General features: G+C 43.8%; 1 protein-coding gene and 2 long non-coding RNA genes across 3 annotated transcripts in view; 1 reads left to right on the forward strand and 2 right to left on the reverse strand.

Annotated features, from left to right (window-relative positions):
• The first annotated feature begins 2,289 nt into the window (after positions 1-2,289).
• LOC143270562 (uncharacterized) lies at positions 2,290-6,090 on the forward strand. Its single transcript, XR_013047758.1, has 4 exons — positions 2,290-2,498; positions 3,533-3,597; positions 4,891-5,032; positions 5,961-6,090. It is a non-coding gene; the product is annotated as an uncharacterized LOC143270562 (long non-coding RNA).
• A 2,752-nt stretch (positions 6,091-8,842) lies between these two features.
• LOC143270560 (uncharacterized) lies at positions 8,843-12,015 on the reverse strand. Its single transcript, XR_013047754.1, has 2 exons — positions 11,420-12,015; positions 8,843-11,330 (listed from the first exon to the last, which is right to left on the reverse strand). It is a non-coding gene; the product is annotated as an uncharacterized LOC143270560 (long non-coding RNA).
• Positions 12,016-14,603: 2,588 nt separating this feature from the next.
• LOC102925359 (vomeronasal type-2 receptor 116-like) overlaps positions 14,604-23,999 on the reverse strand; it is a 119,500-nt gene continuing 110,104 nt past the window's right edge. The window contains exons 2-7 of the transcript XR_013047759.1: positions 18,540-18,967; positions 18,144-18,211; positions 17,122-17,243; positions 16,829-16,927; positions 15,920-16,617; positions 14,604-15,789 (exon numbers count right to left, since the gene is read on the reverse strand). The gene's annotated coding sequence lies outside the window, so the exon portion shown is untranslated. The remainder of the gene's footprint in view (positions 15,790-15,919; positions 16,618-16,828; positions 16,928-17,121; positions 17,244-18,143; positions 18,212-18,539; positions 18,968-23,999) is intronic.

The raw sequence follows: 23,999 nt of genomic DNA on the forward strand, positions 1-23,999 counted from the left end.
CAATAGCCACAAATAATATAAAATTCCTTGGGGTAATTCTAACTAAGCAAGTGAAAGACCTGTATGATAAGAACTTTAGGTCTCTGAAGAAAAAAATCAAAGCAGATATTAGAAAATGGAAAGATCTCCCATGCTCATGGATAGGTAGAATTAACAGTAAAATCAGTAATCTTACCAAAAGCAATCTATAGATTCAATACAATCTCCATCAAAATCCCAACACAATTCTTCACAGACTTGGAAATAACAACACTTAACTTCATATGGAAAAACAAAAAAACCTGGGCTGGAGAGATGGCTCAGAAGTTAAGAGCACTGGCTGTTCTTCCAGAGGTCCTGAGTTCAATTCCCAGCAACCACATGATGATTTATAACCATCTGTAATGAAATCTGGTGCCCTCTTCTGGCGTTCAAGGATATATGCAGGCAGAACACTGTAGGCATAATAAATAAATAAATATTTTTAAAAAGAAAAACAAAAAACCCAGGATAGCTAAAAGAATCCTGTCTAATAAAGCAACCTCTAGAGGCATCAGGATCCCTGACTTCAAGCTCTGTGATAGACCAAAGTAATAAAAAAAACAGCTTTTACTGGCATAAAAACCGACATGGGGACCAATGGAATCAAATTGAAGACACTGACATTAACAAACACACCTATGAACATATGATTTTTGACAAAGAAGCCAAAACTGTACCATGGAAAAAAGAAATCATCTTCAACAAATGGTGCTGGCATAACTGGATGTCAACATGTAGAAGATTGAAAATAGATCCATATCTGTCACCCTGAACAAAACTCAAGTCCAAGTGGATCAAAACCTTAACATAAATTCAGTTACACTGAACTTGATAGAAGAGAAAGTAGGAAGTAGTCTTGAATGCACTGGCACGGGAGACCACTTCCTAAATAAAACACCAGGAGCACAGACACTGAGAGCAACAATTAAATAAATAAAAAAACAATCTAAAAAAAGCAAATGCTTCAGATTCCTGCTCAGTGGTCATCATTACTAGAGTCCTTTTGACGGGAAGGAGGATCTCTCCTAGCACCACAGTTCTTCTATAACCTCCATCTATACCTCACTCCTCACTAAAGAAACAAACTGATACAACAAGGAGAGATACAGGAATCAGAGGTAAACTTAAAAGTCCACGTAATACAACTAGGCAACATGATCTGAAAGAACCGATGGGTCAATACTGTCTAGTATTGTAACCAGGAGAATTCACTGATGAATCCAGTAATCTAAAGAAATAGCTGTAATGATCCACAAGTACTCCAGTAGTCCCTAGAACTGAGGGAAGGCATTCTTTCAAATCCATTCATAAAATAAACACTTTTCATAAAGCCCTTACTCTATAACCAAGTAAAGACACATTGAAAGAGACAAGTATCTGGCAGGGTCCTTGACTAAGAGCATGAGACTATCCTCCATGAGAGTCCTAGATGCTTTAATTCATACTCAATGACACACTAAAAAGACCATTCATGATCAAGATGCCTTTGCTATGAACACAAGAATCAATGAACATACAAAAATTAAGAAAGATCATAGCATAGTCACAACATTAAGTGGACATAGTCACCCATGAACAGGAATGAAATGTCCCTGCCAGGGACACACATGGAACTAGAGAAAGTTTCGCCACAAACAATCCACTTTCACAAACACAAAAATATTAATTTTCGTCTAGCTCTGGACACATTCAGACAAGGGGACAAGTTTTTGTATTTTGGGAAGTAATAATCATATGACATGAGCAGGGAGGTGGCATAGAGCTGGTGAATGTTACCAGAGTTTACTACAGGAGGACTATGTAATCCTGATCAAATTCCTCATTGTGTACATCCACACCAGCAAAGTATAAAATAAGCCAGAACACAACTCACAATGACAAAGAAATGACTTTGAAAAAATGGAAAATCTCAGTGAAGAAGTAGAAATACTGGCACATTTTAAAACAAAAAGTAATATTGTAAAAAGATCAATCAATAAAAGCTGAGTACAAAACCTAAACAGAAAACAAGGAAAACACACTTTCCCAAGATCCATCTGGTTGGGAAAGTCCAAGTCTATGAGAAATGACTGAGTCCAACTGCTCATCCACCAACCAACTCCTTACCTATAGCACAAGGACAAAACTCAGCCCCAGATAGTGCCTTATATGGACTGGTATTTAACTTGCCTCACAGCGAGTCCTTGTGATGTCACATGCAATGGGCCAATCACGACTCAAGAAAAACAACAGTATTTTGTATTTGTTGTTGTTTCCTCCTCTCCCTTTCCATCCTGAACAACTACACTAATTCTTCTCATGGCTTTGATCAAGTAGCTTTAAACGATTTATTTATGAGAGGGGAGCTTCTTTAACCTCAGATTTACAAGAGCATAAGGAGACAATGTGGAAATTTGTAGGATGTACATCAGGAGGGTGATGTACTTGCCTACATGACATTTTCATCCCCTGTTCCTCCAATCACCGAAGATTTTCTGGTAAGTCCTATGGGTCCTGCATGTCCAGTCGATACATCATTTTGTCAAGCAGTTCAGGCAAGAAGAGTTTCTTGCCCAAATGGCTATTTTTGTCAAGAAGAACATAAACTCCATATAGAGTGTCTTCAATGCCCATCCTCCTCTCTAAAGTAAATTGGTGCTGTTGGGAGCAGACATGTCTCACTGTAAAGAAAGCCTAAATTTTTAAAACATTTTAAATGCCATATTCTGTAGGTCTTTGAAGTGTTTGAAGATTACCTACCTAATTGAATTATATCTATGTATACATGGAAAATTTAATACGACTATAAGCTTGACTATCATAGAACACTAATTATTAATCTGGCTTCCCTATACCCAGAGTCTGGAAAGTTTGGTAGGAGTCTGGTGGAAGATTGATCTTAACTCTCCTCCCCCATCTCTTTCCCCAAATCCACCCCTTCAAAGCCTGCCAAACACAGCTCCTCCCCCAGAGCTGCGTCCCAGAAAACAGACATGTGGTTCTTCCAGTCTCCTGTCGCTGTCTCCTCTTTGAGGGGCAGGGAATTCATCTGGGAACACTTTAACCATTAAACCTGGGCTTTTATATTTCTGTCTGATTCAGTTTAATTGGGATTGCCTTCAGGGTGCAAAAACTTATCAGAAAGTTCCATGACTTTCCTAGCAGGTGGAGGGCCTGTATCAGGCAAGTCAGGGTTAATTTGTTTTCAGACCTTGGCATAAGGGAGGACGACCAGGGCAGTGAGAATATGTAACCCTAGGCCCCTGGTTTACCTGCCAGTACTGTAAAATCTAAATGCAAAGGTCATGTTCACCCCATCACCTAAAGTCTTCTGAGAATTTAAGAACTGGATAAGTATGAACCAGGGAAAACCAGGGCTGCAGATGATTTTCAAGCCAGTGGTCATTGAGCTCTGAGATTCTAAAGTTCAGTCCCAATCTTGATTTGAAGGGGAGTGGTTAGATGAAAGGAGGGGCCAACAGTCTCAAAGGGACTGAAAATGGGTAGTGTTCTCCCTTTGTCTTCCCCACAGAACCATGTGATCCCTGAGAAGTCATCAATACAAGGTGGAGTCAGAATCTTCAGTTGTGTCTACATGTGAATCAGGGTACCAGAGAGGTGTCCAGGACTGGCTCACTGACAGCTGCAGAAAGGACAGGGTACCTGAGGGTGAAGACAGATCTCCAGTCACTCCTTTGTGATTGGGGAACACTTGCCTGGTATAAGGGATAAGGTGTGTTAGTGTAGGAAATGAAGTCCCAAGGCCTCTTACCCACTCAGCTGCTCCTGGCATGGGCTGCTATGGAACCTTATACCTTCTTCCAATCTCCTACTTTGCTAGCTTTTATTGTCATAGAGCTCTCATGGTAAGGATTCCATCTGGTTCTTTCTGGTGGGCAATGAGCTAGCAATGAGCAGACCCCATAGTCATTAGTGCCATGCCACTTGCCCTTTGGCCTTGGTCTTTAACTTCATTCTTAGAGTCCATGGAGGATCAACATCATTTGGGAATTATTTTCTATATGAGATCTTGGTCATTAACTTGTGACACTGAATATCTACACAGTATGATGTAAAACCAAGGTGGGAAGAGAGGTATGCTATGGACAAGACACAGCTGAAGGTCAATGGTCATGGCATTGCACATTGCTTTACTGGGGTTGGCATCACTGTGGAGTTGTCCTCCTTAAGTCTCACCAGGTGGTCTCCATAGCCCACTGCTCTCAGAGTGCTTTAACTTTCCTTGGGTCCCAGCAATGGACAAGCTGGGGAGTAAGCTGCTGGGTGAGGTCAGGAAAGACATGCATAATAACAAACCTTACCCATTGGGGACGTTACTCATGGGCAGTTTGCTTCCACTAATGGAGCATCAGTCCTTCCTTGACATGGTCCCTGACATGTGGGTTTTCCAAATCACCACCCAGCACTGGATCTGCCAGATCTTCAAAAGTGCTCACATCCCACACCCCACAAAAGTATCTGCCCAATGACACCAATATATTCCCAGAGTAATAGCCATGTTTTCTTGTCCATCTAAGGACCTCATCTCAGTGTTCTCTATCCTTCTGTGAGTCAGGACTTGCCCAATTGGGATTATACTGAGCAGTATGTGTTAGGAAGCAGAGTGGTGCACAGCAGGGACTCACAAATAGGTTCCCAAGAGCCAGCCAAAGCCCAAGGGACAGCCCCTGTTACCATTGTTAGGAGTCACACAAGTAGACCAAGCTACACATCTGTCACATATATGTAGAACGCATAGGTCATTCCTATACAAGCTCCCTGGTTGTTGGTTCAGACTCTGTGAGTTCCAATGACCCAGGTTACTTGTTTCTGCTTTTTGTGGTATTCTTGACCCTTCTGACTCCTATAATCCTTCCTCCCTCTCTTCAGCAGGATTCCCTGAACCCAAAAGAAATCTAATGCTTTGCTGTGAATCTCTGCATCTATTTCCATCAGTTGCTGAATGAAGGCTCCCTGATGACAATTGAGGTAGCCATCAAACTGACCACTAGAGACGGGCAGTTCAAGCTGTGTATCCACTATTACTAGAAGTCTTAGCTGGGTTTATCCTCATAGATTTCGGGGAGTTCCCCTTGCATCATGTTCTACCTGGCCCCATTATGGTCCCCTGTTCCAGTCATCTCTCAGTAGAGTGCCCCTTCATGCACCTCCCAACCCAAACCCTCATGCTCCCATCCTCACCTGACCCCAGAAGATATTCTTTTATTTCCCCCTCCCAGGGAGATCCATGCATCTGCCAATGGGTTTTCCATGTTACCCAGCCTTGAATTCGGTTAATTCTCTTATTGTTGGCCACTACTTTGGAACTGGTCATTTTGGGAGGAGTTATGTTGTCCTGAATTTTCATGTTACTTCTGGTTTTGTCATGGGCCTTGCCCATCTGGATTTAGTTTGTTACTTGAGTGTTTCTGTTTGCTTTCTGTTGGGAGTATTTGGATTGATCCTTGGTGTTCCTAGTGTGGCTGTGCTAGGTTCATCTGTGTTCTGCTTGAGCTCAGGTGTGGAGACACACAGTGCTGGTTTGTAGGTGGGAAAACTTCCTGATGCTGGATGATCTAGAAATGGTATCCCTTCTGACCTCATCAACCAGAATGCAGGAAATGAGATGAGGTGTCCTGGGGCAGGATTCAGAATATCCCACACGCTCTGATCTCATGAGCCAGGTTATGTGTATTACAATGGTTGTGTGTGCTGGTCACAATGTGCTAACATGTATTCTGACCTCATGAGCCATGTTCCACAGAGTGCAGTGGGTATATTCACCAACATTGGATCCAGAGAGTGAACAAGCCATGATGTTTTCACAGTTCTGCCAGCCTCCTAATCTGAGGTTTCAGCAATCAGTTATTAATTATATGCCCCATGATTAACTATCTCAAATGATTTCACTCCTGTGTTTATATCGTGATTGGTGCTTAACATACTAAAAATACACTCAGATTCCTCCCCTCTCTCTGTATATATCATCGGCACTATCTGTTGTGTCCACCCTCATTCAGCAGTATTTTCCAATCTGTCTGCTTGAGATGTGTTCGATGATTAACTTCATTAAAATAACCTCACCCCATGGGTTTGTATTGTACTGGTCCTTGATTTCTTTTCTCACTGAGATCTAGTCAACCTTAAAAATTCTATTTGTTCATGTAGGTTTATATTATAGTCTTAAAGCCAGCAGTCAGTAGGTGAAGTTTGGAGGATTCCAAATTAGGCCAGGCCTGGGATACTGTCTTAGTATACTTTGTATTGTTGATAGACAGGTCCTGACATAACCCAATGTGGTAGAAAGAGTTTATTTGGCCCCCATGTCCTGTTCAATGTCCATCATTAGGGAAGTTTTCGAGGAACTCTAGCAAATTCAGAGGACAGATCTTTCCTGACTTGCTCTTCATGGATAATTCAGTTTTCTTTCTTACACAATTCCTGACCAATGTACAGGGGTGGAGGCACCCACATTGGGCCTGATCTCCCACATTAGACATTAATAAAGAAATGAGTCCTGTAAACTGCATGCAACAGCAAAATCACAGGACTAGTTTCAGACACTCAGCAAATAATCCTCTTTGTTTAAGCCATCCTTCTGTGTGAATGGATGGATGTGGAAAAGATATTGAGTGAGAGAACCCAGATCCAGAAAGACAAATGCCAGAGGTCATCTCCATCAGCTGTTTCTGGCTCCCAAACTTCTGAAGTGAGTATAAAGCATAAAGATACACAGAGGGGAATGGATACCAAAAGAACTGACACCTAGCTTTTTGTGTCTAGCTTTGGCTGTATGTATATTCCTCTTACTCAGCTAGATACCACGTCCTCTTAGAGGTTCTTCTGAGATCATCCTAGGGAGATTGTACCTAGCAGGAATAGAAATCTAGCCCTGTGTGTGTATGTGGGACTTTCCTGCAGGGAGGAAATGTCTAAAAGAGATACATAGTTGTGTGTGTGTGTGTGTGTGAGAGAGAGAGAGAGAGAGACAGAGACAGAGATGAGTCTTTGATTATAAGTCTGGGGGCAGTCAGAATGACCTAACTTCATCTCTTTGTGTACCTGTAACATTGGCTGCAGAGATTAGGGTACCTGGTGTGATGTGAAACCTGGCTAGTATATTTGAAGCTTTGCTTTTGGGGAGGTGATACTGAGGAGGACATGATACCCTAGTCATAGGTGGGTCTGTTCAACAGAGGGTGACATTCTAGCAGGTTCTGAGATTTGTGTCAGTTTGGCTAGGCTGTAAGGAAGGGTTTATCCAGAAGGAACTGATAGTGAGCCATATATGTGTATGAAGGTCTTTGGCTGTAGGGTAGGTGTGTGAAGACCTTCTAGGCATTACTTCACCAAGCTAATGTACAACCCCACACACACACTTACAAAGTCAAGTCCTAATGGACTTCTATTTTAAGCCCTAGCTCTCCACACAGGGCTAGGTGTCAATGATAGCATTGTAGTCCCACCCTTAGAGCCAAAGCCATAAACACATACATGACTACTTGTATTTCTGTGAGGAATACCCCAGTTCGACAACAATGCCACACACTCGGAGGTAGGTACCGAGTCCTAGCCTTCCCCTAAATCCATAGCTCCATTCATGGGGCTAGGGAAAAAACTCCTGGGACTCACACCCTGGGGAGGGTTCCCACAGGCCTGCATGCATGATTGTTTGTATATGTGCATGTGTGCATACTTACATTGGTAGGTTGTATGTTTGTTAACCTGGTGTTTTCCTATGGGAAAGAAGGTACCCAGCAGATCCTAAAACCTAACCATGTTTCTGTATGTGGAACTTTGGTTATAAGGCTAGAGACAAACACCTGACCTGACACTTGCCTTATATGAATATGAGAGCTGTGCCTGGGTGTTTGCCCATGTCCGGGGTTACTAGCAGGATGTGACCCCTAGCCTTGTGCATGGGACTTTACTGTCTGGCAGTGGATCTCTAGGAGGTCAGGATACCTAGCTGTGTAAGAGGAATATTGGCTGTAGGGAAGAGTGGACCTAACAGAAGCTGACACAGCCCTGTTTAGATGCTTTGGCTTTAAGGAAGCTGTAAATCCAACAGATCCTGCCACGTAACTGCACTTGTGTGTGTGTGTGTGTGTGTGTGTGTGTGTGTGTGTATGTGTGTGTGTGTGTGTGTGTATTGTGTGTTGATGAGGGGGTGGCTTTGCCTGTAATGGAGGTAATACCCTGAAGGTCCAGTCAAATCGCATGTATTGGAAGTCTTTGTCTCTAGGCAAGTGTATAACTATAATTATAGTGGCTTAGATGTAAATATATACGTGTGTGTGTGTGTGTGTGTGTGTGTGTGTGTGTGTGTGTGTGTGTATCAGGGAGAGGAAGGGAGAGAGAGAGGAGCAAGAGAGGGGAGAGGAGGGAGAGAGAGAGAGAGAGAGATGGGCTGTAGGTAATAGACACCTAGCAGCAGAAGCACCTTGTTGGCTACTGCCCCCTAGTCCTGCTGCCAAACCCACCCATGTACCACTGCCCTGCTGGACACCCCTACCCCTGCCACTATAGCCTGAAACACACTGCTTGGTTTCAGGCTTTGCTGCACACCTGCCTGAGGCCTGGATGCCCTACTGTGTATCACACCCTCAGGACTCCCCAGTCCTAACCCGGATATTGTGCAGGATAACGGCCTCATCTAATAAGTTTCTCTTCCTTCACCCATCCTGCTGCCACAATAGCCCTGCTAATTTTCAGTGTGCTTAGACCCATGCCCGTCTGGTAGTGTATGTTGTCAATAGAATGGTGCTATGTTGGGTAAGGCTTGAAGCCAATTATTGTATATGCATACAATATACTTCAATACACATGACTGAAATCTGCACAGAGTGGTAGTAGGAGCATAATAGCAAGAAACTTGATATGTCAGTGATGGAGGTATTAGCAGAGCCTTTCAAATTGCAGTGTTCATTGGGCCAGTAGTGTATATCAGAGCTAAGGGTGTGTGTCAACATTGTCGGATACCTAGCATGTCCCATGTGATGGAGCCTGGTGCTCAAGTGAACCTGACACACAGCACTTTATATGCACTGTGGCTTGGACAGGGGTTAATGCCCAGCATGGCCCAGTAACTAGCAGTAGAGCCTGAGACGCAGCACATGGTATAGCATAGGAAGGAGTCCAGTAGAAGCTGATGCCTAGCAGTGTGGATGTGTCTTCAGCAGAAGGAGGGTGTCTGTCAATGCTAATTGCTAGGTATTGTGCAAGACCTGACAGGGGGAATTTTCCCAGCATGGTCTGGATGGCTGTCGATTAATGTGGGGTATGAGGTCAAACTGGACTTTGTACCTAGAGCAGATGTGTGGTCACAGGGGTGGTGGTGTGTCCAGTGTGTTTGATGATAACTGTATGTCAGAGGGGAGCAGTGGAAGAACGGGGTGTCAAGCTCTGCACAATCCCTACTGAGTGTGTGTCAGCTCATGGCTGAGCTGGTGTCTGTCAAGGCCTAATAACATTTTGAAGTCGGTTGGCAGTGGACGATGAGATGTCAAGTGGGGTCCAATACCAGCAGAATATTTGGGTACAGTAGCAAGAGAGTGTCCTGTATGGCCTGATAAGTAGCTGATAATAAAGGATTATGTGGGTGACATACCAGATCCAGACCTAGGAATACATGTGAGGTAAGTCTGAGGGTTTAGCAATGCTGGATACCTAGCAGTCAATGTGTGGTTGGGTGAGAAGTCATTCATGGCCCAAGACTTAGAAGTGTATTAGAGGCTGTGTGTGTGTGTGTGTGTGTGTGTGTGTGTGTGTGTGTATGTTGTAGAGGTTGTTTATCATGGTCTGACAGCTGGTAATACAAGTGAGGTGACATGGCTGTAGTGTCCCACGTTGCATTATACCTAGTGTTGCATGTCAGTGCAGGAAGATTCCAGGAATGTTTGAACCAAGCAGTAAATGTGTGTCCTTGTCAGAAGATAAAGTGTGCAACAGGGCCTGGTACATTTCCCAATGTCTTAGGACATTGTGGTAGGAGGCATGTCTGGCATGGTCTAGAATCTAGCATTGCATGTGGGACATCAGAAGGGAGTTGAATACCTAAGCCTAATACCTAGAGAACTCTGTGGAGAGTGTGGGTGAGGGGAGTCCTTCATGTCCTTAAACTGGCACTGTATGTAAGTTGTTAATAGTGGCAGAGGCATGCATAGCACATGTGAGTATCTAGGTGTCAGACCTGCTGCTTTCCCCAGCTGACTGGATCATCCATATAGTGCTGTTATCAGATCAGCTGGACAGCTCATCTCCATCCCACATTATATGATAGGTTTCAGCCATCCTCACTCCACACAGCACATACTACACCTCCACCTCCTCATAGCCACACAACTTTCACTGTCAGGGATTTGTTGTCTTCCTGGGGTGTGTCAGGAGCCAGGCTCTCTCTAGATGTCCTGGGGGAGTGTATGCTCCAGCCATGCTCCAGCTTCTGTATTTTCATGTCTGGTGGCAGCAGGGCTCCCGAGTCCACAGTTCATCTACTCTGTGTTATTTCTGATCTTCCTTTTTATAAGGCAGGAAATCATGTAGTCCTCTTCTATATCTTTATGTGAGCATTATAGTGTTTGTATTTGAGGTCAATAGAAATGCTGACTGTGTTCAGTTTTTCAATGGGTTTCTTATTTGCTTTTAAATCTTCTTCTGCAATCATTGCTGGACAAGCCATTTTCTCTGTTTGGATTTCCATGGGTGACTATGAGAAAATCAGCTGGCAGGATTTTGATGTGTCTGTTTCTGAGCTTTCTGCTCTGTTCCACATATCCAGTCTCCATTACTTCCATGTAGGTCTTTGTGGATCTCTGAGGATTTGTGGGAAGTCCTGGAAGAAGAAGATGGGGGTCTGGAGGGATCTCTCCTGTCCTCTGCCATGTTTTCTAGGTTTAGGTCCCATTGGTTGTTACATCTTGTGTTTGAGCATTAGACTGGGTTTTGCTGAGTCTATAGATGAAGTGCAAACATCTGTCACCTTTAGAATAACAACTGGTAGAAGCTGGGAGCTCATATAGCTTTGGATTTCTCTCCTCCAGGGGTCAAAGCATTCTGAATGCCAATTAATAGAAATTATGCTGGAATTCTAATTAAATACTTAAATATTGCTTTGTAAATTGTCTCTGCATAATACCATAATGCCAGATGGGCCAAATGTATGACCTCAAGTTCTGCCTCTTCATGTTAGTGGAGGCCTGGGACAGGTGGTCCATGGGTACTGCCCTTCTCAGGAGATCCCCTCTAGAGTTCAGAAAGAGAAGCACATTTAATTCCCAAGGCTCTTCTGAGATATTTCTTTACCTGCTTGGGCAGGTTTTCTTTGTTATCTGTGAAGACAGAGAGGTATAGGTGACTTTCTGAACTGTCAAAATGTAGATGGGTCTAAGTTGGGCAGGATTCAACAGTAAGTACCCACTGGGAGGCTTCCACAAGGGACACTCCTGTAGATTCCCAAGGTCTTGTTGGTAATTTGGGGTGGTTGTCTGTAGTTGGATGATGGAAGAGAAACCATGTCATCATCCTCCACAGCATGTCCTCCTGTTGCTGTGTGGAGCCTCTGAGTTCCTCTGGAGCTCAGACAATGGCATGCTAGTCTTCCAGGAAGGGGAGGGGAGAGGTGCTCTTTTTCCTCCATGTCACCAATGCTCAGTGTGCACACATGCAAATCAGGAATTCTTGGGGTCCACGATTCAGGATATGGCCAGGCACCTAGAAGAAAAAGTTTATGTTAGACCATTGATGAGGCTGACAGAAAGATTCATTCACCACCCTAGACCTGTGGCCTTTCAGATAATAGTTGGTTTATTTCTGGTGGAGTTCAGGACCTAATGAGGCAGGAATAATAACCCTTTTCTTCCCATGTGACTTCCTGTGGAAGAACTCAGTGGGGTCTCCTTGAGAAGCCCTGATTGCAGGGATTGGTTTTTCTTAGCTGTTCTGCTATTGTCCCATAAACAGGCTGTAGGATCAAGAAGGAAACGCAGTTTCACCAACATGTCTGTTTCTAGACGCTGTGCTTTCTGGACCCAGCTAACTGAACACTTGCCTATATGAGACAGGATGCACATACAGTGAAGATGAGCTTTGTCTCAGAACAATCCAGCAGAACCTGCAGATGTGAGGAAAGAAAGGATGTCAATGAGAGGTCTGGGGTTGACCTCTCAGATACAAGAGACTCAGGCTGTTACCACAATAGTCATCCAATCTGTGTCAATGACCTAAGAGTAATTTAAATATTATCAACCAGTCAGACTGTGCAAAAGAGCAAGCTACCCGGCATCAATTGGACTCACTTTTCTCCACAAGGAAGTGAATAATACTGAGCAGCTTTGGGGTAGAGTGTGTAAAGTTCTTGGTACCAAGAGCATGTATTGTCTGCACCTGTTCCTACTGCTTCCAGGAGGCAGGCAGTGGGGGAAGGAGGGTGTTGAGTGTGTGAGTCTGATCATAAGCTGACTTCTCTCATGTAACTATCTAAAGTCGACCACATGCTTTTTTGCAGTGGCCAGCGGTATAAAAAGTTCACATTATACTCACCTGGCCTCTTAGGCATCAACTCTGTTTCCTGGCATCCACATTCTCAAAGGCCATTACCTGGGTTTAGGGCCCTGGTGATCATGTGCTGTCTCCTGAGAGTTTGCATGCCTGGCCATAGTACCCAAGACTCCCTTCTACAAGCCCTGGTTTTGGTTAAGTGCATCAGGGTGAAGCCTCCCGGAGTGGTTACTCATTGACAAACAGACCAGGCATGGGCTGAGGAGCAAGCAGGTCATTGTCTCTTGGCTGGTTTCCCTTGCTAGGTTGTGTGAATCCCCATGCACCAGTCTCTGGAAACAACACAGACTAAGTCACTGTCCAGTGACAGAATGGATGTCACAACACAGAGGTGTTGAGAAGATGTTCACCATCTTTGATTCAAAGTGTTCCTTCTCAATGGTATTAAGATCAGAGGGGAGAGATGTGCCACCTACACCAAGTTATCTCAATATCCCTCTGTGGCCATGCCTCAGCTGTTTCTCTTCTCTCTCTCTCTCTCTCTCTCTCTCTCTCTCTCTCTCTCTCTCTCTCTCTCTCTCTCTCTCTGTGTGTCTCCCTCCCTCCCTCTCCCTCTTTTTCTCTTCCTCTGTAACACAAGCTTAATGATCACCTACCCTTGGGATTGAGGCAGACCTGCCTGAGAAGCCTCATTCTTCCTAACTTCTAAGCCAGAGTCAAGTTTAGACCAGAAACCAAAAAGTAATCATCTACTACAGGCTGTTAGATAGTGATCTCAGTGATGCTTTCAGCCATGTGTTGCCCAGAAATGAGCCTTGACAATCATTCCATTCAGAGTGGCCATCCTTCACTGCATGGAGAGGCTGAATGCCTGTCAGGTGCATGGGACAACAGTTTAAACAATTATCCCAGCTGGAAAAGCAAGCAGACAGCCTAGCAGAAAGCCATAGCTCTATGGTCAACAAGGCTGTCTAGGCCTGACCACTGTACCCAGTGGGACCTGGGTACAAAGTAGATTTAGGAGTGCTGACCCCACCTCTGACCACTGTGCCCTAGGCTAGGTAAGGCCCACTCACTTCCAAAGTGGAGCAATGTCCCAGCTTTCCATCCAAAGTGGTACCCATTTTCCTCCAGCTTGCTGTCACTTTCCTGTTAGGAGACAAATATTGTTCTGATAAAACTCCCTACAGTGAGGCCCCTTCACAAACACATAAACTAGTCCAGAAGCCAGTGGGACTGTGTCTTTTCTGAAGGTCAGGACACAGAGATAAATGAAGGCTGCAAATACAACAGCAGGGAAGGAGGAAGAGGAAGGAGAGGAAGGAGCTCCCTTCCCCTCATGAGGGGATACATTTCACTAGGACCAGAAACCTAAAGGGTGGACAGATTAATGAGTATTGCTAGTTATTCCCCTGCAGACTGGTCCACACGGTCTGCACGTTCAAGGGCAGCTTGCACATGATATTGGCTCAGGCCCCCAATGAGGAGGATGCTTGAAACACCAACCCTTGATCATATTACCTTGATAATGAGGATTTTCTGGAGGGAAACCTATGGTAATTGGCTCACCTCCTCCTGTGCTGGACACAGACCCTTCATGCTGGGAAGTGGGCACACTGCCATCTGGAGTTCCTGCAGAGTTCCTGCTTCTGCTGTTTCAGGCCACACCTCAAAGTTGCCACCCTGTGTCTCCTGATGTAGAGAGCTCATCACTTTAAAGAGGACGGACATGGGAAAGGGACTCTAGGGGAATTTAAAATATGCAGCACTTAAGCTAGTCCTACTGTGCATCCCTCTCCCCCTGGCTCATCCCATCTGTCTCTTCCATTCTCTCTAAATTCCTCTCTTAGTCAATTTTTCCTGCTGCCTCTGCAATCCCTGGTTATCTTCCTCTCTTCTCCATCCCCTGCTCAACCATGACACTTTATTTAGAAGTGGGTTTGTACTGTGGCACTGGTGATTTTGAAGTCAGAGTTTTAAATTTGCATACCCAGACAGTGAAAAAAGTTAATGTGTCAAATGCAAAGGAAAGATGACAGTATCAAACACAAAATTAATTAGTGTCGTAGGCACTGAAGACCTGGAACCAGACCAGTGACTCTGCAATGAGCACTAACAAGTAAAGATATGTGGACAGAGGGGTTTACAGTGTGACTCACTCTGTCACAATCGGTCACTGCAGCTTCCATGAGGAAACCTTTAAGTTTCCCTCTTTCCCCCGTTTTTAATTTTATCTTATGTTTCCTTTTTTCTGTTAAATTTTGTTGTATTGGGGCAGTTGAAGGGGTGGAGGGCAGATGTAAAATGATGGGGACATGAATGTAATCAAAATACCTGATGTAAAAGATACATAGAATGAATATAAATATAAATATAAATATAAATGTAAATGTAAATGTAAATGTAAATATAAATATAATATAAATTTAAATATAAATATACATATACATATATACATATATACATAGAGAGAAATAAATAAATAAATGAATGAATAAATAAATAAATAGATAGATAAATGGATAAATAAGTAAAAGTAATAAATAAATGAAGAGCATACAGGGGAAAGAGCACATACTCACCCCAAAGAGTGAAATTTACACATTTTTTTCAGAAAACAGATACAACTGAGGATGAATGTGTTATGTGTGACAAGCTTGTCCCAAAGACAAAGATCACTTTCTTTTTCATATGTAAAATGTGCAGGTCATAGGGGTCAGAACATGAACAACAGAACACTCAGGACATGGAACAGGACAGTGGTCTTCCTGGGATGGTCCACAGTGTTCTTGGGAGGGCCTGATCACCTCTACCATCACACACTGTCTAGAGTGGGGTGTACAGAGTCCTAGTTGGTTCAGAATCCAGAAACCTGCAGCCCTGGATCTCCATTAGCCAGGGAGTATGAACAAGAGTCAGTGGCCTAAAAGCAACCCAAAGTGGTTTTGACAAATAACAAAAGCACTGTGGGACCCACGAGCAAGAGTAGCCATGGAAGTCAGCAGACAAGCAGACAGAATCTGGGTGTCAGATGAGTAGAACTGGAAGCTGCTATCTAGAATATGTGGCTTCATGTACTGCCTCTGCCACTGGTGTCCTTAAAATGAAAGTCCTGCCGTCAACATCCCAAGACAGGCACCAGCTGTCTCAGTGACCCACCTTGAGTCCTCAGCTGTGATCACATGGCTCAAATGAAAAGAACTCAATCAATCAGACCAGGTAGCCAATCTGGACGATCCTGATTGGTCAGGTTGAGGTCATGGGATTTGTGCCTGGACTGCAGTGGGGATCCTGAGAAAAAGGATTAGAAAGTAGCCTTTGTGTGTTCTGTGCCTTTTTTCCAAGGATGTATCAGCTAGTGCATACCTCCTCCAGCCCACTGACTGGGGTCCCCAGAAGAATTCATGACAGCAGTTCTCACCTCCAGGTATCTGTTCACTGGTGGACATAGACTTCTATTCTGAAGGTTAGATTTGAACTTTGCTGCTGTTTGTAGTCCATCCTGGATGAAAGAAACTTCAATTCAATCCCTGACACTGTTGAGATGAAAGGAGGACAGGACTTGTCTCCTTTCCTTCAAATGTTTGGAGAAATTTACCATTGATGCTATACAAACAGTACGTGAAGCCAGGCATGGCAGTCCACATCTGTAATTGCAGCGCTCAGGAGGCAGAGAAAGGGGGTCAATCTCTATGACTTTCAGAGCTGTATGTTCTACACAGAGAGTCTCAGGATAGCCAGGGCCATACAGTGAGATCCAGTCTCAAAAAGAGTAAAATATATAAAATGAGGATTCAGGAAATTTTCCTATCTTATTTCTAGAATTCAACAGACTCCTCAACCATTTCTCAGTCCTGCCTTCACTGATATGCAGCAGAAACACAGTCTGACACCAGGTGATACCCACAAACTGAAAATTTCTCTCTCTTCCTGAACAAACTGACTGATCTTGTTATCTGCACTTGGGACTCACCAGATGGTCAGGGTTCTAGAAGTCAGTGACAGCACAAGCTGGCCATCATCCACTGGGAAGATCCAACCACAGACTCTCGTTTGCATCAGTGTTTGCTAACAGTCCAGGGTCAAATGGTCAGATGGTCAGATGGAGCTGGAGGTCAACTGTAACAGAGAAGCTGGTTCCTCCCTTGTCACACCTCTGCAGTCTCTCAGTCTCCCATTGCTCTTCAGTTGAGCAAGTCAATGATAACTTTCCCCGTGTGTCAGGGATGCTGGCGCATGCTACTTCAAGGGATCCTTTTCAGCACATCAAGGCCAGACTTCAGAGACTTATCTTCTGCCACACACAGATACTTACTCTACTCAGTCTTACCTTCAGGTTCATGATTCACACATATTAGGACCCTGGATTCCCTGTCGATTTCATTTCCTGTTTCCAAATCAGTGAGCTGCTCCCTAACTGGAAGGTGTCCTGGAAAAGAGTTGAGACACTACAACTCAACCAGTGCTTCACACTGCACCAGGGGCTGTCATCAAGAACTCCATGATAATCAATGTTTCCTTGTAAGCCTGACCCCAATGGTGGGCATTGGTCATAAAGAATTCCCATGGCTGCTGTTCTTGTAGAAGCAATACTCAGCATCAGGCCTGGCAAGGCCTACTTACCTTCCCACATTGGAGCAGAACAATGTTAATATCATTATAAATGCCTCTATGAGATGGAAAAATGATGCAGAATTTTTGGATCAGGAGGTGGGAGGCACCATGGGAAGCCTGGATGAAGGAGGCTATGGAGAAAAAGACATAGATGTCATCAGATCTGCCAAAGGCCATGACAGACAAGACCAGCAGAGGACCCCACTGCATGATGCAGCCACCCTTCTCTTGCAACACCCTTCTTCAATAGCCCAGAATCAGAATCCCTTCCAAAGCAGCCTCATAGTTCTCTACCTTACATATGCCAATCACAATCAAGGCCTTCCTCCTCATTGCTGGCTATAAATCTGAGGTCACATTTTGCTCTGTTTGAGACATTTATTCCTGGTCTCACTTCTTCAATGCCTGCCCCAGCAAAACCTCCTTTTCTCCACTCATTTCAGGTAAGCTCCTCTGGACAGACTCTACCCCTTTCTACAGGTCCTCTCATTTCCTCTTCATCCTCTACACCTCCTTTCCCCTGTTCCTCCCCCTTATCTCCATCCTCCCTTCTCTCACTGGATTTACAGTTCCTGCAGTTCTTCTGAAAGACAGTCAGAAAGCAGTTTGGAGGTGATGAAGGAATCAAAGAAGAGGGAAGCCTGAGACCTGTGTGCCAGTCTGTCCTGTTGACAGAGGCAACCCTTTTAGATGCCATGGAACCCTGATTCCACAGGAACCAGGACAGATGTAGACATTCATTGGGTTGATGCAACATGTGACTCTCAGGGATGTTCAGCCACAGTTCAGGGGCAGCAGTGAGGTGAAGAATGGGGAAGATGGCAGCTGAGACCCTAACCTGGAGGATGGATACTGGAACCTGTAGCCCTAACATATCATCATACAGGACACAGATTTCCAGCCTTGATCCTGCCTGTTGCACTACACCACACCAAGACTGTAGGTCAAGTACAGCATTTCACTTTCCCCAAATAAAACCTGAAAGAATAAAGAAAGTGCCTCTCTTAGTGACTTTAACAGACAGGACGTACTCAGCACTGAAGAGGATGGGACTCCACTGACCAATACTGCTGCATCTTTCTCCTGCTATACCTCAGATCTGTAGGAAAGAACAGGATGTTATTTCCAAGACAACATCCTACTTGTGTGTCTTGACACATGCTAGGAACCATCAGAGCAGGCCCTCTCCTCCTCATTGTTGGCTATTCCTAGCTCCCTCCCAGTCTGCACTTGAGGGGAGGTTTGTTCCTGCTGTAGACTGTGCACGGCCCCTGTCACAGGGAAACACACACATCTCTTTCATGTACTTTTTTGACCGGAAGTACCTCAGGACAGACTGTACTCCTTATTCTACACCAACTCTCTTGTCCCCTATTCCTGTCTCAAAATTGCTTCCCAATTAGTCCTCTTTATCTCCTTTCACCCACCTCCATTCTCCAGAGGATTTACACAGGTCTTGCTGTTTTGTCCATAAGGTAGTCACAGAGTAAGTTGGAGGGTTAAAGTGACCAAGATGATGAGCAGCCGTGATTGGTATGAAGTCCTTCCTGGAGGTAGAGGCTGCTGTTTTCCATGAAGTGTGAGTGGTCCTACAAGCACAACCAAAGCTAGGAAGGTAGAGGGTCATGGGGTCCATGTGCCTTATGACCCCCAATTGTCCCACAACAGTTCTGAAGCTGAATTGAGCTGAAAGAGATGCAGATTGGTAGCTCAGACCCAATAGCTGGAGGATTAATGCAGGCAGGAGCCTGTTGCTCTGTGTTGGAGGGAGCTGGCACTCTGGCGATCTGTCTTGGGTCCCTTCCGTGGCTCCTCACCAGTTCTGGAACTCTATTGGGCCATTTCAGTTTCCACACTTCAAAGCAGAAAGAAACATGAAAGCACCTCTATTAGAGACTTTGGCAGATGAAAGTTCTGTGCCATATTCCTCCCCTGATTTCTCCTTTCTGAACCTTTGCCCCAATTAGCTAAACTCTCCTCCCTTCCTATGCTGTGGTCCCCATGCGATGCTACCTGCTTTTGCCTCAGCCTTCTAGGACTTTACATGAACAGGAAGCTGTGAATTTGCCATCTAATGTACCACATATCTGAAATTCTGGGCCCTCTGAGTGGGTACAACTTTTCATTTAGAATGGATATTGAAATAGTATATTGAAAATACAATGTAGGAATTCATCTGTGTGGCACATCTAACTGTTCTCCATGTAGGTCTCCACTGTCGTGCCTCTTATCCTTGAACCCGTGATGCAAGGGTTCAGGGCTCACCTTGGGGTGGGCAGGCAGCAGCAGCAGCAGCAGCAGCACAGTGCTCTCAGTGCATGGGACATTTGCTTCCTCACCAGTTTCCAGATCCTGAGTGGCCTGGATCCAGATGTCATGGTTGCCACCTGGGGCTGGTCACTGGGAATATCTGACCCCTGGGATGAATCTTCTTCACAGAAGCCCAGGTTCAGAAATCCCATGGGTGTAGCCTCCAAGACTGATTCAGGCGAGGAGAGATTGCCAGGCAGGGGGTCAACAGAATTCCTCTTGACTTCAGTGTCCTCTGTAGCAGTGTTGATGACATCAGCCACAAGAGCATCTCTTTCTGGGACTGTGTTGTCTGAGCAAGGAAGCTCATCTGGGAAGGAGAGTCTGTGAGGCATGGTGTGGCTTCTGTATATTTCGCCTCTTTCTTCCACACACTCCACCTTAAAGTGACCTTTCCCAGCTTGTGTACCGGTTATAAATGCTGGTTCACTGGCTCTCCTGGTCAAGGGAAGAGGGAGGTGAACAGGACCTGCAGGGCTGCTAGTTAACCAGGGCATCTGATCTTGCTGATGGCTGTCCCCACCACTCAGCTGATATTTGAGAATGTTGCATGTAGCCGTTACATGATTATCTTCTCGCCTGTGAGTTAGGGATGAAACAATCTCCTCACATGTATAGCCGATGGTGCACATGGTCTCCACGACCCTGGGCAGGATTTCTTTGGTGGTAGGCAGTACATGTTCTTGAATTGGGCCCAGCCATGCTCTTTCCACAAGCTGACAGATTGTGAATCGGTACCAGGTGGGGACCATGAGTAGTCGGGCAATGATGAAATAACAGGGTTTTGACAGATGGTAGGGAATGGGACACATTGTGGTGGTAATGACCCTGTGCATACCTTCAAGGGTTTCTTCCATGTATGGAAAGTGCCCTGTGACTAAGACATATAGAACGATACCCAAGCTCCACATATCACCTGCCAGTCCATCATAAGGCTTTCTGGCCAAGATCTCTGGGGCCCAGTAGAGCAAGGAGCCACAGATCTCCTCCAACATCTGCCCCTCTGTGATTTCAATTGCCATACCAAAGTCACAAAGCTTTGCATTTCCTGCTGCATCAACTAGGATGTTTTCTAATTTGATATCACGGTGTGCGATGTGTCTCTGGTGGAGGAAGTGGACCGCTGACACCACCTGCCGGAAAATCCCTCTAGCCTCCTCCTCCTTTAGACAGCCCAGTGCCTGGAGGCAGCTCTCCAGATCTTCTCCTGCCATATACTCCATAATCAGATAAGTGGTTGTCAGTGTGTTGATCATGTCAAAAAATCGAACGATGTTCCTGTGTTCTAAAGACTGAAGGATATTCACTTCAGTACTGATGTCAGCCACACTATTGGTGTTTTTCTCAAGGATCTTGACAGCCACTCGTGTATGTGTGGGAAGGTGACAGGCCAGCTTCACCTCCCCGAAGGAACCACAACCTAGAGATGTTAACATCCTGAAATCCTTTTCAAGAATGTCCTCATCCATGTGGCTGCCCATGGTGTTCTGCTCAATTTCAACCACTTTATCTTGTGGGCAATTTCAGACCCACACAATGCTAAAAGAAAAAGATTAATGCAGTTTTAGGAGGGAAGGATATAGCTTGGAATTCCCTGTCATGAGATCTGAGATATCCCAAACAATCTAATGATGCTCTCCAAGGATATAAAAATACTAGAAGAACCTAAACCCAAGGCAGTGGATGAGGAATCATAAGAAAGATCAGTATTGGTATAAGTAAAGTTGGCATGCAAAAGATAATCCTGAGATACCTGAAAGAATGAGCTGCTTCTTTACAAGGATGTGCCACAAGGCAAACTCTTAACAAAGCTGATCAAGATTATGTAATATAGTTCAATGAATTAAAACTGTTAACTAGTAGAATTATACATAATATACTCAGCATCTATTATATTATACACATTTATAAATATTATATTATACATATATGTTACCTACAATACACATTATGTGCTTTATATATTTATTTAGTCCAATAAATTTAAAAATGTTTTCTATAAAGGAGAAAAGAAACCAAAGGGAAATAAAAGGCTGAATTTTCAAAAATGAAAATTGGGTAACATTTATTGAGTAAGTATATATTATCACTAAAACAAAAAAATTAATATAATCTTATTGCATCTTGTTATTCCATGTTCAGTTGCTATCCCTTGGAGCCTGCTCTTTTCTCAAGGGAAACAGAGGAGCAGTGGCTCTGGTGGAGAGAGGAGCTGAGGGGCAACTAGTAGGAGCAGAAGGAGGGGAGGATGCAGTCAGGATGTACTGTATGAAAAAAGATGAAATATAAAGAAAAACTGAAAAACATAAATATAAATATGACACAGGAAATCTAAATCCCAGGAGCCAAAACCAATACACTGGAAATCAACTTTCCAATCTCTACAACTAGCAACAATGACTGGCAAGTATTTCAGTAGTTCATAAAACTGAGGGAAGGCACAGTTTCAAGCACATTTCATAAAAGAGTTATTCCCCTAATTTCCAAACTATATAAGACATTTCAAAATGATCCTAGTATCAGGCAATATCCTTGACTGACAGATTAGAAAAACCTGAATGAGGGAAATTGATAGGTCACATAAAATTCAGCACCACGTAGATAAGACCAGACTTCATGATCAAGACGTCTTTAACCAGGAACACTCAAGATTCATCAACAGCCAAAGAACACAGCATACACATAACACTGAGGTAAGTCCTAAATCTGACATGAGTGGAATAGAATGCCTAATTCAGGAAAAACTTGGAATTAGTGAAAGTGTTACTACAAACATGACAGTTCCACAAACACAAGTGTAACATTTTGTTCACTCCAGGTCATGAGCAGGCAGAGGCATAGCCTTTGTATAATAGGAAGTAATTGTCCAATGTAATGGACCAGGAAGTGAAGTATCGCAGATAAATATGATCAAAGTAGAGTACAGCCAGATATCAGTCATGATCAAATTCCTCATCCTACGCATTTACTACATGACATTAAATTTGTAAAATACAAAAGAACACAGCCAAAAATGACAAAAAGAAGTTAATAGAAGGAAAATCAGTTGAAATGAATGAAAAGGAATTACAGGGGAAAATTACTACCAAAACCAATAATGTAAATAAAGAAATGCCGGGCAGTGGTAGCGCACGCCTTTAATCCCAGCACTCAGGAGGCAGAAGCAGGTGGATCTTTGTGAGTTTGAGGTCAGCCTGGTCTACAGAGCGAGATGCAGGAGAGGCACAAAGCTGCACCTTTGTCTTGAAAAACCCAAGAGAAAGAAAGAAAGAGAGAAAAGAAAGAGAAAGAAAGAAAGAAAGAAAGAAAGAAAGAAAGAAAGAAAGAAAGAAAGAAAGAAAGAAAGAAAGAAAGAAAGAGTCAATTGCCAAAAGGCCAAACTGAGAAATTGGGAATCAAGCTCACTATGTCCAGATCCAACAGGTCAGGGAAAAGGTCAAGTATATGAGGGAAATAACTGAGTCCAACTGCTCTCCCACCAACCAACCGATTCTCTGAAGTACAAACAAAACTCAGCCTCAGGCAGTGCCTTTTGATTGGCTAGTATCTAGCTTACCTCACAAGGACTCTGTGTGATGTCACATGCAATGGACCAATCATGGCTTGGCAAAAAACCAAAGTGATTTTTTAAATTATTTTTCAGTTAAATTATTAAATTATTTTTTCCATCCACGTTCTTGCCCCAAGGACTAATGCCCTTAGCAAAGAGGGCTGCTATGTATCCCCACCACACTCCTGTTACTTTCCCAGAAGCCAAGACAGATTCATTGCTGTCACTCAGTCACACATTGACCATATCCCTCCCACCCATCCTGTGAATATAATCAATGAGCCCTTCAAATAGCCTAAGTTTCAGATCCCATTTTCTGTCATGTAGCATAGGTCTCATATTAACCAACCCTGCTTCTTGGTGTTAAAGCAACTCCTTTCCCACAAATACCATGAAGTTCATGAAGACACACTTTGTCTGGTGGGAATAAAACTCCCTCAATGTCCAGTGCATCATTACTAATGACCTTTTGTCTGAAAGAAAGATCTGTCCATGCATTACTGCCCTTCTGTAAGCTCTGGCCATTCCCTCCCTCCCCTGATAAAAAATAGAAAATACATCCAAGAAGGAGGGAAATAATAAGTCAAAAAGAAAATTAAAGTCTGGGAAATAAAACTAGATCAAACACTCTGAAAGTATTGAGTATCAAGAAAGACTCATACAATGACCAGGACAATTCACTGATGAATTCTATCATCTCAACATCTAACAGCAATGTTTTCCAGATATTTCAGTATCCTATAAGTGTGAGGGAAAGAGCATTTTCAACTTTTTCTCATAAAAGATGCATTACCCTTATTCTCAAACTAAATAAATAAAAGGTAAAAAGAAGCCAATATCAGGCAATATCCTTGACTAACATAAATTAGAAAATCCTTAATGAGATATAGCTCACACCAAATTCAACAGCACATTAAGAAGACCATACTTTGCCAGGCAGTGTTGCAACATGCCTTTAATCCCAGCATTCAGGAGGAAGAGACAGGCAGATCTACGTAAGTTCAAGGCCAGCCTGGTCTGCAGAGCA

The sequence above is a fragment of the Peromyscus maniculatus genome, chromosome 23, assembly GCF_049852395.1.
Source record: "Peromyscus maniculatus bairdii isolate BWxNUB_F1_BW_parent chromosome 23, HU_Pman_BW_mat_3.1, whole genome shotgun sequence".
Taxonomy (NCBI): Eukaryota; Metazoa; Chordata; class Mammalia; order Rodentia; family Cricetidae; genus Peromyscus; species Peromyscus maniculatus.